Source organism: Echeneis naucrates, chromosome 5, assembly GCF_900963305.1.
Source record: "Echeneis naucrates chromosome 5, fEcheNa1.1, whole genome shotgun sequence".
NCBI lineage: Eukaryota > Metazoa > Chordata > Actinopteri > Carangiformes > Echeneidae > Echeneis > Echeneis naucrates.
This window is the reverse complement of record NC_042515.1, coordinates 25948246-25963145: the sequence shown is the minus strand read 5'-3', so window position 1 is coordinate 25963145 and position 14900 is coordinate 25948246. Positions and strand designations below refer to the sequence as shown.

Genomic DNA, 14900 nt, shown 5'->3' with positions numbered 1-14900 from the left:
GCTACCTGAACCTGTTCAAATCTATTAAAATAGCCTCGGGTGATATCATCACCAGTGGATAAGCTCAGGTGTGAACGCATCCATGATGCATTTAGGATGCATTTGCTTTCTTATCACTCTGCCCACACCACCCCCAACCACATTAGGAGATAGATCAGGACAGACAGGTTTTACTAACAGGTCTGACCAGAGCCAGTGTAAACACAAACTCCTGTACTCCATCAAAGCACTGCAAACTCCACACACAGAGGTTCCAGCCCCTATGTTAGAACCCCAAACTTCTAGAATTACTTTTTTGTTTTCACACTTGTCAGCTCATACTGCAATATCATAACTGATCTCAAACAGTAAAAGCTGAGTTAGTTGCCATCACATATTGACTGTAGCTAACCACTAATAAATAATCGCAGAACAGAAGTTTGCAGGCATTACCCGTGAGCCAGCAAGCCCAAGAGGGCTAGGCAATAGAAAAAGATGGAATTTCTGCTGTGTAATCACAGAGTGTCTGTGGCCAAAAACACACTGTTAGTGGTACTTTTTAAAACATAAAGCTTAACGGCCTTGACAATGGTGGAACTGTTGATTTAAGTGATGCTGTGCCATTTCCTCCCTAGATTTTGATGTTTTTTTTATAGCAGACTCACTAAATTGACAACATTCAGTTGAAAGTGGGGGAAAAAAGTCAAGTCAGCTTTATTCTCCCCGTGGTTAAATTGTGGTACAGCCAGCAAGCATAGCTAAAATAAAAAACGAAAGAAAAGACACTTCCACAATAATAATTTAACCACACTGTTAATGGTAGCCGAAACAGTGTGGTTCAATTAACATCTGTTTGTCCTGCATTGAAGCAATCTGTATCTGTGGCCAGACGGGGGCAAACAAAATTCCATGGCCAGAGGGTGAAAAGGCTCAGCAAGGATTGTTTGGGCCTTCTTCAGAACTCTCACCTTATAGAGCTGAAAGGGGTCATTTCAGGCGGTACCCACCACCTTACGACACATTTTAACAGTGTTCATCAGTTTGTTCTTATTTTTAATGTAAGTGAATCCAAACCAGCTGATAAAGGTAAAGTTAAGATAGATTCAATAAAACATGAGTAGAACATCCTCATAAAAATACAATCAATGTTAGAAAGGCGAAGCTTGCACAGAAAATACAAACGCTGGTTTGCTCTTTTACAGACAGAATCTATGTGATGATGAAAAGACAGATTTTCATCAATGGTAGTGCCCAAGTATTTATACTTATGTACACGCTCTACTGTCTGACCATTGATTGTAACTGGTAGAAAAATGGTAGGATTCTCTTTGAAATCCACAATCATCTCTTTGGTCTTAGATACATTAATGTCAAGATAGGAAGATTTACAGCAGTCAGAAGTCAGAAAGGACAGGGCATAGGTCAGGCTGGTCATTATGCAAAGACACAATCACAGAGTCATTGGCAAATTTAAAAAATATGGTGGCCTTCATACTTGCTTTGGCAGTAATTTGTGTAAAGAACAAATAACAAAGGGGAAAGGACGCAACCCGAAGGTGAACCAGTGGAGGACATGAGAGCATTTGATGACGAGTAGACTGTGTAAACAGTGTGTGGCACACTTGGCTGTCTGACAAGGACATCCTAACCCTATCCATCTCGACCATTCTCCACCTGAGCAGGATTCTGAAGTGCTCTGACACTCCAGTGGGCTTCCTCTTCGGGGCCTGGCGGGGAATCCTCCCAGTTCTGATGCCACTGACTCGCCTCACTCACTGGCCCGCCACAAGTCCCCCCCCCCCATCTTATTTCTCCTCATCCCCTGCTCGTCCCTACCACTTTGATAGTGGGTGACAGCATCACCAGAGATTCGTTTTGTCAAAGCCATCATGCTGTTTTCCCGAAGCCACAGTTGCAGACATCCTCTACAAACTACCTGGGTTATTCCACTTTCTTTCTTCCTCTGTAGTCTGGGTGCTAGTCCACGTTGGTTGTAATGACACTACTCATCGGCAATCTGAGCTGACAAAATCAGTGGTCAACTACCAACACTGTCAACACCTGGCTCCAGTCCACCTGCAGTGCTCATAACTTTGGTTTTATCAACAATTTCAATCTGTTTTGGAACCGTCCTTCTTTTTACAGGACGGATTGAGTCCACCCAAACAAACTGGGCAGCTCAGTGCTAGTTGCGAACATACAGCATGCCATACAGTCGGCTCCACGTGAATGACTGTTTACACCACACACCCCCGCCCTGGAGTCTTCTACTACTACTAGTATGGCAGCTCATCAGCTTCCCTCTCTGGCCAAATGTGCCTAAGGTTCCTGCTGTAGTAGGTCCTACCTCTCCCACTCATTCATTCATTCCTGTCAGGATCACAAATCTCCATTGTGTGCGGGGGAGGAGGAGGCGGTGTGTGTGTGGGTGTGTGGTAAAGGTCAGGATGGCTCCCCAGTCCCTATCCAAGACTTTCGTCCTTCATGACTTTTGCAACTCCCATGCTTTGGATTTAATGTGTGTAACAGAGACATGGATGCGACAGGGAAATAGTGCCACTAATGGAACTTTTTCCTCCTGACAGTAGCTTCTTAAGCTCTCCTAGACTGACTGTAAGGAGGGGGGGTGCCTCACTTTTTCGGGACAGATTTAAATGCAAATTGATTCCATATGGTGATCCTTACAATAGCTTTGAATTTCAGCATTTCAAGATAAACTCTCGGTTGTTTTTATCGTCGTACACCTAAGCGTAATTTTATCTCAGAGTTTGCAGACTTCTTATCCAGATTTATTTTTCATTATGAGAGGATATTAATTGTTGCAGATTTTAATATTCACAGTTGTTGTGATGATAAGCCACCAGTCAATGACTTTTTAAATGTGATTGAGTCTTAATCTCACACAGTTTGTGTCTGGACCAACACATCAGCGTGGACAAGTGTTAGGCTATGGATTGTTGATTAATTAAATCTGTGTTTCGCCATTTTTAGATGACTCGTTGATATTTGATATTTTCACCTCTCACCTTTTTGTTAATGGAAAAAATTTCACCAAATCTGAGGCCAACTCCATATACTGGCCCCAGAACGTTGAATGATTTTAATGTGGGACTGCCGGATGTGGTCGACTTCATTTTTAGTCAATCTTCTTCAGTGGAATGTCTTACCAGAAACTTTAATGGTAATCTTCAGGGTCTGTTGGACTTGGTTGTGCCAGCAAGGGCTCCAAAGTTTTCTCATAAAAATCCTATGCCCTGGCTAAATGATAGCTTGTTAATGCTCAGAAAGTAGAAAACATGAACGTCAGTGGTGTCGCTCTAACCTGGAAGTTCACTATCAAGTATAGCATGACAGCCTGTCCACCTACCAGTCTGAGATGTCTTCTGCGAAGACCTCCTTTTTTTGAATTTAATTTGATTATGAAAAATAAGCACAACCCAAGGCTTTTATTTTACACTGTCTCTAGGCTAACACACACACAGGACCAACAGCCAGTCATTAGCACTGACCTCTCTGCACAGGATTTTATGGAGTATTTTAATGACAGAGTAGAGGATATTCGATCTAGAATACGCCCGTCAATTGCTGGGGGATCAGACTGTGCTGCCACTATGTCCAGTTGTGCAGGTTTCTCTGAGTTTGAGTCTACTTCCCTGGCTGCAAGAAGTGCTACCTGCTCTCTGGAGCCTCTACCAGCATGGCTTATTAAGAACTTTAGCCTTTATGACTTTACTTTATGTCTTAGCTATCCTTAACCTCTCTCTCTCCACTGGGGTTTTTCCAGCTTGCTTTAAGACTGCTGTGGTTAAACCCTTACTGAAGAAACCAAATCTGGATGGAAACTCCAGATGGCTAATTATAGTTGTTTTTTTATTTATTTATTTTATCAAAAGTCTTGAGAGAATGGGTTAGGGTTAGGGTTAGTTAGGGTTAGGGTTAGTTAGGGTTGGTCTCAAATCAACTTTTACAATTTCTGTCACTGAATGATTTATTTGTGCGGCTACAGTCTGCTTTTCGTGCTAATTGTTCTACAGAAACAGCCCTTGCAAAATTGAAAAATGACTTGACTCAGACTGTTCTTTTGTTGCTGGACCTTTAGTACTGCATTCGATACAGTGGACCACTGTATACTAGGTGCTTAATTGGCTCAGATCTTACCTGTCAGATTGATCTCAACATGTTGTATACAATAGCATACTATTTGACTCTTGTTCTGTTAGACACAGGGTCCCTCGGGGCTCTGTCCTAGGTCAACTGTTGTTTTCAATGTATCTGGCACTACTAAGTCAGCTCATGCGCTCTTTTGGGATTGTTTTGCATTGTTATGCTGATGATTTGCAAATTTACATGCCAGTTATCACAGGGAATGGTTCTGACTCTGGTAGACTTTCAGCCTGTTTAGCTGCTGTGAGGACCTTGCTATCAACAGATATCCTTTTACTAAACTCAGCTAAAACTGAGATGATAGCTATTGGACTGGCAAAATTAAGGCACCAGTTTGACCATTTCACCCTGTGTCTTGATGAATGTATCATTCATTACAAGGACAGGGTAAAGAACCTTGGTGCGCTCTTTTATCAGTCCCTTTTATTTGATTTGCATGTAAAGGAATTGACATGAGTAGCCTTCTTTCACCTTATAAAAATTGCAACTATTAAATCAACCACTGAATTATACTGAAAACCTTATCCATGCTTTTGTGATATCCAGGCTGGATTACTGTAGTGTTCTTTTATCAGGGTTGCCCAAAAAGAGTTTTTGAGGTCAGCAGTTGGTTCAAAATGTGGCAGTTCGCATTTTAGCTGGATCATCTGGGTACAAGCATATTACTCCTGTGCTGGCCTTTCATGGGCTCAATGGCTCCCCATTCATGTTTGAGCAGATTTTAAGGTGCTGCTGCTAACTTACAAAATTTTAAATGGTCTGGCACTTGTATATCTGACAGAACTTGTTGCTTTATATGCTACTGGCTTGAAATCATTAAGTGATTGTTCTTAGGCACGGGTACAATTATGGAGTTCTTCCACAGACTGGGGATCCTGTGGAGAGTCAGTGGCCATTGGAAAAATAAAGAATATAAATGTCAGCCAATTCTACTGCACAGTTCCTCAGCCTCTGATACCATCAGAGCCAGGGCTCTTTCTCTTCTTCACTCCCCGAAAGAGTTTCACATAGCGTAGAGGGCTTTAACTTTTTAACTATAAGCTCTGTCATAAAAAATAGTTTTAAGCCTGATTTTGCTAAATTGCTAAAGAGTCCGCCCCCCAGACCGATACTGGAAGTTGGTTCTAAAGAAGAGGGGCCTGATAACTGAAAGATCTGCCTCCATATTTACTCTTGGAGACTCTAGGAACCACAAGTAAACCTCCATCTAGAGAGTGGAGTGGCCTACTAGGACAGTAAGGAACTTTGAGCTCTCTGAGATATGATGGCGCTTGGCCATTAAGAGCTTTATATGTTAACAGAAGGATTTTAAATTCTGGGTGCCTAAGAACATTCTCATTCCAAGTACCGAACCCTGTGGGACTCCATAACTGACTACAGTGCATGAGGAGGAGCTGTTGTTAACATGATCAAACTGATGTCTATCTGATAAATAGGATTTGAACCACCTTAGTGCAATTCCTTTAATCCCAATTTCATGTTCCCGTCTCTGCAGTAAAATATTATGATCTATGGTGTTGAATGCAGCACTGAGATCTAGAAAGAGAAGTATGGAGGCTGATCCATTGTCTGAAGCCATTAGAATGTCATTGGAGACTTTAACCAGTGCTGTTTCTGTGCTATGATCTCTAAATCCTGACTGAAGCTCTTCAAACAAAACATTCCCATCCAGGTGGTCATGTAATTGGTCTGCTACTGTTTTCTCAATGATTTTAGAAGTGAATGGAAGGTTCGTTCTGGGTCTATGGTTTGCCAAAACATACAGCAACAGATTCAGCTTTTTAAACTGGGGTTTGATGACTGCGGTCTTAAGAGTCTGAGGTACATAACCCAAAGATAAAGTCAAATTAATCAGATGTAGAATGAACGGCTCAATCGAATAAAAAAATGTCTTTAAAGAGGCTAGTTGGTACTGGGTCTAATAGACAGGTTGACGGTCTGGATGATGAAACTATAGAAGCTAGCTCAGAGATTCAGAGGTGAGAATGACTCTAGATGTAAAAGAGGCGTTGCAGTTGATTCAGGAGTTGCTGTATTCAGTAGAAGATTATTGTCTAATGTAGGTGAGAGCTGATGTATTCTCTCTCGGATTATGAAAATTTTATCTGTAAAAAAAAAAGTCCATGAAATCTTTGCTTCTTAGAGCTAAGGGGATCACTTGTTCAACTGAGCTATGGCCCTCTGTCAGCCTGGCTACAGTGCTGAGTAATATGAACTTCTAGCACTGCGGAGTACTCTTTTATATGTTTTTAAGCTATCTTTCCAGGCTGTGTGAGACTTTTCCGGCTTAATGGAACGCCAATTTCTTTCTAATTTCCTTGATGTCTGCTTTAAGGCATGGATTTGGGAACTATACCAGGGAGCCAGCCTCCTTTGTTTTATTACTTTCTTTTTGAGAGGTACGGCATCGTCACGATTTGAACACAGTGTGGCCATAGTGCTAATCACAAGGTCATCAATCTGTGTATGGGTGAAATCCTCATTTGAATTTAGATATGGCATTGTTGGGAACGATGACCAGCAGTTTCAGATAAGACTGGATGTCGCCTGCTCTGGCCCCTGGTATACACTTAACTATGGCCGCCGGTGTCGCTAACTGGGTGTGTCGCTGAGTGGGGAGAACCTGTTGGAATCGTGAAATGGTCGGTGGTGAACCTGGGGCTGCTGCCTAAGACTATGCCTCTTGTGTCGGACAGTCACCCAGCCGCCCTGACCCACACCGGCTACAGGGGGGCAGCTAGCTACGCTAGCATAAGCTGGGCTATCTAAGGTACAGAGCCCTGACTCTAACTTGCTAATTTTCGCCTACATTTCTATCATCATCCTGCATCTATGACAAGAGGTGCTATAATAAAAGGAGGCAGAAGAATAGCTACACATGAGGCACACAGAAGAGGAGAAGAGAGGGAGAAGGAGGAAGAGAGAGTGGAGAGAGAGAGGGGGAGCGAGGACATTGCTCATCGTGTGGTTTGATTAGCAGAGCAGGAGAATCGACTCTAAGCTTTGGAAAGGGGAGAGATATTGAGTTTTATACCAGTGTTAATGTGACAACAATTTGCTGTCGGATTAATCGAGTGACATGTGACACAGAGCGCAACCATCAGTGACCAGAAATTACGTAACACACTTACCACAACCAGCAACCAATCACCAGACCAGACCAGCCCTGGTCTGCTGTCAATTGCATCACAGTGTCTTTCTTGCTTCTGAGGCTTTCTTGGCTTACTAGACCAGTCCTGCCTGGACTTATTACCCCTACAAATTTCCTCAGCAAAATGCACTGAGGCATCCACGGAGCTCAAATCATAGTCATGCAGTAGGAGAAGAAACTGTCTGTCATATCCAAGAGACTTCCTCATTTCACCCCATCCTTTGAAAAGTTACAAAAAGAGATGCAAAATAATAGATACAGCCTGCTGTTGTGCTGAATGGTTACTACCGCCCAACTCCAGATACTTTTAAAAAGGCTGTTAAACGCAGTTAAAGAACAACCACACAGCGCACACTCACTGCTGTTGCTACTGTATGTCGCTATGACCAGGATGTAGGGTCTTTGTATGGCCCTCACACAGGGGCAAACAGGGCCATACAATCCTCTATACCAATATTTTGTCCTTTCTCGCTTAAGGGTATAGACTGACTAAGTTATGAATTACATTTTGTTGCTTTCAACAAAGTCACATATTTTTATGGTGGGGCAATAAAGTATTTAGTCAGCCACTGTGCAAGTTCTACTTAGAAAGATGACAGGGGTCTAAAATTTCATCATAGGTACACTTGAACTATGAGAGACAAAATGAGGGGGAAAAAATCCAGGAAATCACATTGTAGGATTTTTAAAGAATTTATTTGTAAATTATGGTGGAAAATAAGTCTTTGGTCACCCACAAAAAAAAAAAGCAAGATTTCTGGCTCTCACAGATCTGTAACGTCTTTTTTAAGACGCTCTTCTGTCCTCCACTCGTTACCCGTATTAATGGCACCTGTTTGAACTCGTTATCTGTATTAAAGACACCTGTCCACAGCCTCAAACAGTCAGACTCCAAACACAACCATGGCCAAGACCAAAGAGCTATTGAAGGACACCAGGGAGAAGATTGTAGACCTGCGCCAGGCTGGGAAGAGTGAATCTACAATTGGAAAACAGGTTGGTGTGAATAAATCAACTGTGGGAGCAATTGTAAGAAAATGGAAAACATATAAGACCATTGATAATCTCCCTCAATTTCGGGCCCCATGCAAGATCTAATCTGGTGGGGTCAAAATGATCATGAGAATGGTGAGATGAATGAGCTGCATAGAGCTGGGACTAAAGTAACAAAGGCCACCATCAGTAACACACTACACCGGAAGGGACTCAAATCCTGCAGTGCCAGGCATATCCCCCTGCTTAATCCAGTACATGTCCAGGCCCGTCTGAATTTGCCAGAGAGCATATGGATGATCCAGAAGAGGATTGGAAGAATATTGTGGTCAGATGAAACCAAAATAGAACTTTTTGGTAAAAGTCAACTCGTCGTGTTTGGAGGAAGAAGAAAGCTGAGTTGCATCCCAAGAACACCATACCTACTGTGAAACGTGGGGATGGAAACGCCAAGCTTTGGGGCTGTTTTTCTGCAAAAGGGACAGGACGACTGATCCGTGTTAAGGGAAGAATGAACGGGGCCAAAACCTACTTCCATCAGGGAGAGCATTGAGGGCAATGAAGGAGTGGCTCCGTAAAAAGCATTTCAAGAACCTGGAGTGGCCTAGCCAGTCTCCAGACCTCAACCCCATAGAAAATTTGTGGAGGGAGTTGAAAGTCTGTGTTGCCCAGCGACAGCCCCATTTTTAGATTTTAGATTTTTTTTTTTTTATAGATGTGTACCTATGATAAAAATTACTACTTACTTTTTTGTCCGAAAGGCCTCAGGCGTGGTAACCGAACCCGCGACCTCTCCTTTGTGAGGCCCAATGGAGTTGTTAACGAGACCCAACATGTTCCTCCAAGAGCAAACACTTGGCAACAGTGGCAAGAAAGAAGCTTGAGCAGAAGGAGGAGGGCAGCCATCTGCTTTGACGGGGAGAAAGAGAGAGAAGCAGAGGCAGAGAGATAGATAGATCCAGTGAGAGCAAGTGTGAAGGAACGGAAAGGCAGAGGAAAGCTGGGTAGAGCAGGAGGAGAGAAGATGCCATTAAAAAAAAGCATAAACATAAAGCAAAGCATACAAATATGAATTGTGATTGCAGCTTAATTGTCCACTAAACACTAAATGTCCATTAGTAAATATTAGCAGTAGGGGTTATAGGGTTTTTACCAGAAGTAACAATCGGAAATGAGTAGTTGTGTATAATGATAACTAACAGGAACTATTGCAGCAGCAGGTATTGAGCAGGAATATGGAGCAGAGATGAATACAGCACCTGTAGGATGGCGACAGGAGGGACAAAGCACAGATTATAAGAAGAAACAAAGTTAGTGATATGTAACGTGACATGCATGAGGGCGAGAGCCACAGATAGACAAAGATAGAGGGAGGGAGAGAGAGAGATGCTCAGTGCATCCCCAGGAGTCAAGACCTGTAGCAGCATAACTAAAGAAAAAAAGAAAACAAACTCCCCCCACCCGAAACATTAATTAAACCTTAAATTTTAATCTATAGGCTTTGACCTAAAGGTAGGTAAGAAATGCATGCAGTGATTTTTCTGCTTCCTATTGAGACAGAATGTTTCTGATCTTCGCAATTTCTTTTCAATCAAGAAAAGATCCATTTGAAGTTGCCTACTCTACGTTCACACTGCACGATGCTCAATTCCGTTTTATTTTTTTATTTATTTATTTATTTTTTCAAGATCAGACTCGAGTGTCAACACATCACGGCCCTGAATTGACCCGTATGTGCAGAGACTCCTCCGGTCGCCATTTGCGTTTAACTTTATTGGCAATGGTATTGGTTTGCTGGTAAAGCTACCAGGTTGAGGCTCAGGACTGGATAGGAAGAGAAAACAGGAACAGGATATCGATGTCATGAGGGATACAAAAACAACAACAACAGCAGCAGCACTACCAACATGGGGAAGATGGGTACATAGAGATGACGACAACAGCAACAACCAAATCAGCGTAAACCATGAGATAGGGCTGACCAATAAAACAATAACGATAATTATCACAAAATAACATTTCCTCAATGATAAGACATGGTCGATTGAAGTAATTCTATCCATGTTTTGACAGACAACACGAACAGCCAATGATAAGAATGCGCTGTGCTGAGCCAATCGTGTCATGTAAAAACTAAATGGAAACCCAAAGGCCAAACTCAACATGAAGGGGTGTGTGTGTGTGTGTGTGTGTGTGTGTGTGTGTGTGTGTGTGTGTGTGTGTGTGTGTGTGTGTGAGAGAGAGAGAGAAAATGTGACATGAATGTGGCATGTGACACTCAGGTCAGAGTGGGCCTTGCAAACATAGGCATCACATTTGCATTTTGTTTGCTTTGTTGTCTGTAGGGGCACAGAGCTCACAGCGCTTCCTTTTCTGCCCATGTCCTTGTTGGGGGAGAGCAGCCACGGCTGAGGCTTGCACACTCCTAACCAGACTGGCAGAGGCTGGTGTGCGGGGAATGTGCTGGCGCCTTTGAATAACAGGACTCACCAAAGCTTTCCCCAGTCGATTTCTCTCCAGGTGTCCCCAAACACACGCTTCCCCTCCAGGTTTGTCATCTCCAGTATAATTCCCTCAATGGACTATGGTAAAAAGAGTTGGAAGCTGGACTTGATGTCATCCATACAAGATGTTGCATACCATGTTTGGCCCTGGCGTCATCTTTATGATGTTTTCCACTCTTACTCTACTTCCTCTGTCGTGGGGGGATGAAGACCAGAGCAAGTGTCTACTCTTCGACTGGAACGTCTCCTCAGGGGCCTCTCCCTCTCCATCTATTGACTGGTCAGTCTCCTCAAAGTCTGGATCAAAATCTAGGTTGTCTTCCACTTTCGAGACATCCTCCTCTGTCTGGTTCAATTTCAGTGCCCTCTTCATCATGTCCAAAAAGCTGGACCAGAACCTCTTCGACAGAGAACCGCTTGGTCAGTGGCCTACTCATTGTGCTCAGAGTAAAAGGAGTGCAAGGCAAACATCATGCTATATATATATATATATATATATATGGGGTCTGTGTGAAGATGATACATTGATTAGTCTGGAAGGTGAGGTTCATGTGGGGGATAGGCACAAAAGCGTGGGAAAGAGATGGGTTCACATAACAGACACCTGTCTAGTCTGTGTGAAGATATGATACATTGTTTCAGCGGGATTTTGGTTCACATGGGAGATGTGAGAGATGTGTACCCGCAAAAGACATTGTTCAGTCTGAAGTGTGTGTGTGTGTATGGGGATGTTTTCTGTCTGATGAATGATTATAGTCTGGATACCCATTCACTTCCTATGGCGGTATGGCTTTTGACTGGGAACACCACAGGTGTAACAAGGTTGATTAAAACACTCAAAATTCAATGAAACAGGTGATCATCACTTTTATATGTTCAAGTGCATAGTGTGGAGGATATCATAAGGCTTGGAGGCAATCAAATGTAAAACAAAATATTTATGAGTGTTTTAAATCGGTCAGATTTGACCCGAACACGACAGGAGGGTTAACCATACTGTTACCATACTCCGATGAATCCGGTGGAGAGAGGAGACGTGCTTTAATGGAGCCAATGGGTGATCTCCAGGTCATGAAACTGCTGGCCGTTGACATATAGTCCACAGCGATGACAGCACGGGATCCTCCATTGATGAACTTTCTCCTGATAGGGAACAGGGATTTTCGGCGCTTGAGCATCTTCTTACAGCAGTGGTGCCATGGTGACGGCCCGCGGGCCGGAACCGACCTGAATGGACATCACATCCGGCCCGGTTACAACAGTGGTTGAGAAGTTTTTTATATATATAAATAATAATATGATACAATATCAACACATTTAAATCTACTTTTCTTTTTTGATTCTTAATGGTTTTAAGTATAATATTAATTTTTAATTCATTTCCATGTAATCCAACAGTTTGTCTCTCGCTCGTGCCCGTCTCTGTTGCAGCGCGAGCGTTGACCAAGGTACTAAGGGACGAGTCTCTCCCGCTCGATATCAGTCAGGATGTTATCTAAAAAGCGGAAGGTTGACGCTGAATGTTGCATCTTTCAGGAGAGATGGAAAGAAAAGTATTTCTTTTGGGAAGTGGGGGGTAAACCAGTATGTTTAATTTGTTCGCAACAAGTGGCTGTGCCTAAGGAGTACAACATCAGACGACATTACGAGACCCATCAGGAGAAGTACAGCGAATACACAGGGCAACGTAGGACACAGAAGCTAAACAAGCTAGCCTCATCCCTCCAAAAACAGCAAGCCGCTTTCTCGAAATGCCGAGAGACATATGAAGGTTCGTTTTAATTGTATATCTTCTCAAAGTCTTCAGGGTTCCTACGCAAGTATGGAAAAGTATGGAAAATCGAGACTTTTGTATGGAAAAACGTTCAGGATTCCAAGCCTGTTAACACAGTTCTATTTTCTAAAACATAAAGCCCGCCCAGGTGTCATTAAGTTTCACGGCTGCATCGACAGACAGGTGATGTCCATGCTGTCTGTGAATTTTCAAATGTGTAGGAACCCTGACTCTTATTATTACGTTAACTGCAGCTGTTTTCGAATGGGGATTTCTGTATACTAACTCAACATTTTATTTCATGGTTAGGGGCAGTGAAGGCGAGCTATGTCATCAAAAAAAAAAAAAAAAAAAAAAAAAAAAAAAAATATATATATATATATATATATAGTGTATAAAATTGGGTCCTATAGTGGCATGTATAATGTAGCTTGCTATTGTGCATTCCATACTAAGATATTCAAATAATATACAGGTTCATATTCATGTTTTTATTTTGAATATGCAAGGTACAGTAGGGTGGCCATACCATTGCCATTTATGAACATTTATGATCACTATCAGGAAATCTCCCATAAATATACTCTACATCGCAGTTAGAGCCTTGATTCTTTCCCCCCTAGTCCCCAAGACTATAAAGAACAACTGCATTACATTTAAAAAGTCAACCAAAATTTTTGTGACACCCCTGCAGTACCCCTGTGGTACCCCTGTTGACCTATGACAGGGCCTCATCATCTCTCATAAGACCTATGAGAGATTTTGGACAATTCCATGCTCCCAACTTTATGGGAACAGTTTGGGGATAGCCCCTTCCTGTTCCAACATGACTGTGCAAAGTACTGGACGACTGGCTAAAGCAAGGTCCATAAAAACATGGATGAGAGTTTGGAGTGGATCAACTTGACTGGCCTGCACAGAGTCCTGACTTCAACCCGATAGAACACCTTTGAGATGAATTACAGCGGAGACTGAGAGTCAGGCCTTCTCATCCAACAGTAGTGTGGGACCTCACAAATGCGCTTCTCGAAGAATGTTCAAAAATTCTCAAACACTCCTGAACCTTGTGGAAAGCCTTCCCAGAAGAGTTGAAGCTGTAGCAGCAAATGGTGGACCAATGTCATATTAAAGCCTATGGATTAAGAATGGGATGTCACTTAAGTTTATATGTGGGTCAAGGCAGGTGAGCGAATACTTGTACTGTATGTCAGGGGATCAGTCCAACTTGCTATCCAGGTGCTGTCCCAGATATTTGTAGGTTGGCGCCTTCAAAATATTACATCAGCACTTTTTTTTTTTTTTTTTTTGTGTTGTTGTTGTGAATGTTTGGTCAAAGCCATTGAGATACACTGAACTAGAGAGGTGATCTCTGAAACTGGGACATCTACCCTCACTTGTATCCAGGCCCAGCCTCTCTTCAACTGAGGGTCAATTCTTTTGGGCCATACATTTTAACAACCATGGAAACTATATCTACATAGTTCCTTCAGCAGCATGTTTCTCTCCTCTGATCACAGCCCTTTGTCAAGCCATTGATCAAATGTATCCCTTAAAATAGCCCGATCATGAAAACTATATGAAAAAGTATTTATCTTTTTCTGGGGGGCCATTTCCAGAAGAAAGCACAGAGCTATGTGTCCCTCCTCCTCCACATCTTTGTCCTCTCTGTGCAGTTCATCAGCCGAGGAGGAATGTGTTTGTTCAAATGGTCAGCAATTGGACAGGGTTCTCTGTAAATAATTTCTTGGCAGCTGGCCAAACTTTCCAACCACAGTGTCAGCAGGCAACACATTGCAGTAACCAACTGAATTTTGATTAATGCAGTTTGCAGTAAACAGAAGTGTGTGTCGGCATTGTGCTTTAATTGTTTGATTTCATGTAAGAAATAAAAGAAACAAAAAGACACTAGTGAACATGAGTGAGCATTTGCGAAGGTTGGTGTCCCTCCTGCAAGATGTTATGGGTGAATGTTTCATTGTCTCTCCTAACAAAACGTTGCTAAATATTCTGATGGCTTCTAGTTGTCCTGCTGTCCTTTAAAAGTTCAAATCTTGAGGTGGTTCAGGCATCTGGCCAGAATGCCACCTGGCCGCCTCCCTTGGATGGCATTGTGGGGATGCACATCTGGGAGGAGTCCCTTGGGAAGACCCAGGACTTGCTGAGGTGATTATATTTCATGGGTGGCATGACGTATCAGGATCCCCCCAGAAGACTCGTGGAAGTGGCTGGAGAGAAGAGTGTCTGGGCTTCCTCCCTGAGACCGCCCCCCCCAACTGATAGACAGATAATTTATAAAACAAGATGAACATTTACTATTTGCCCTTCTTTTACCACA

The 14900-nt window shown here is 42.7% G+C and overlaps 1 protein-coding gene across 7 annotated transcripts in view; it reads left to right on the top strand.

Annotated features, from left to right (window-relative positions):
- plxnb1b (plexin b1b) overlaps window positions 1-14900 on the top strand; it is a 63862-nt gene that overhangs the window by 13572 nt on the left and 35390 nt on the right. The gene's annotated exons all lie outside the window — the stretch shown is intronic.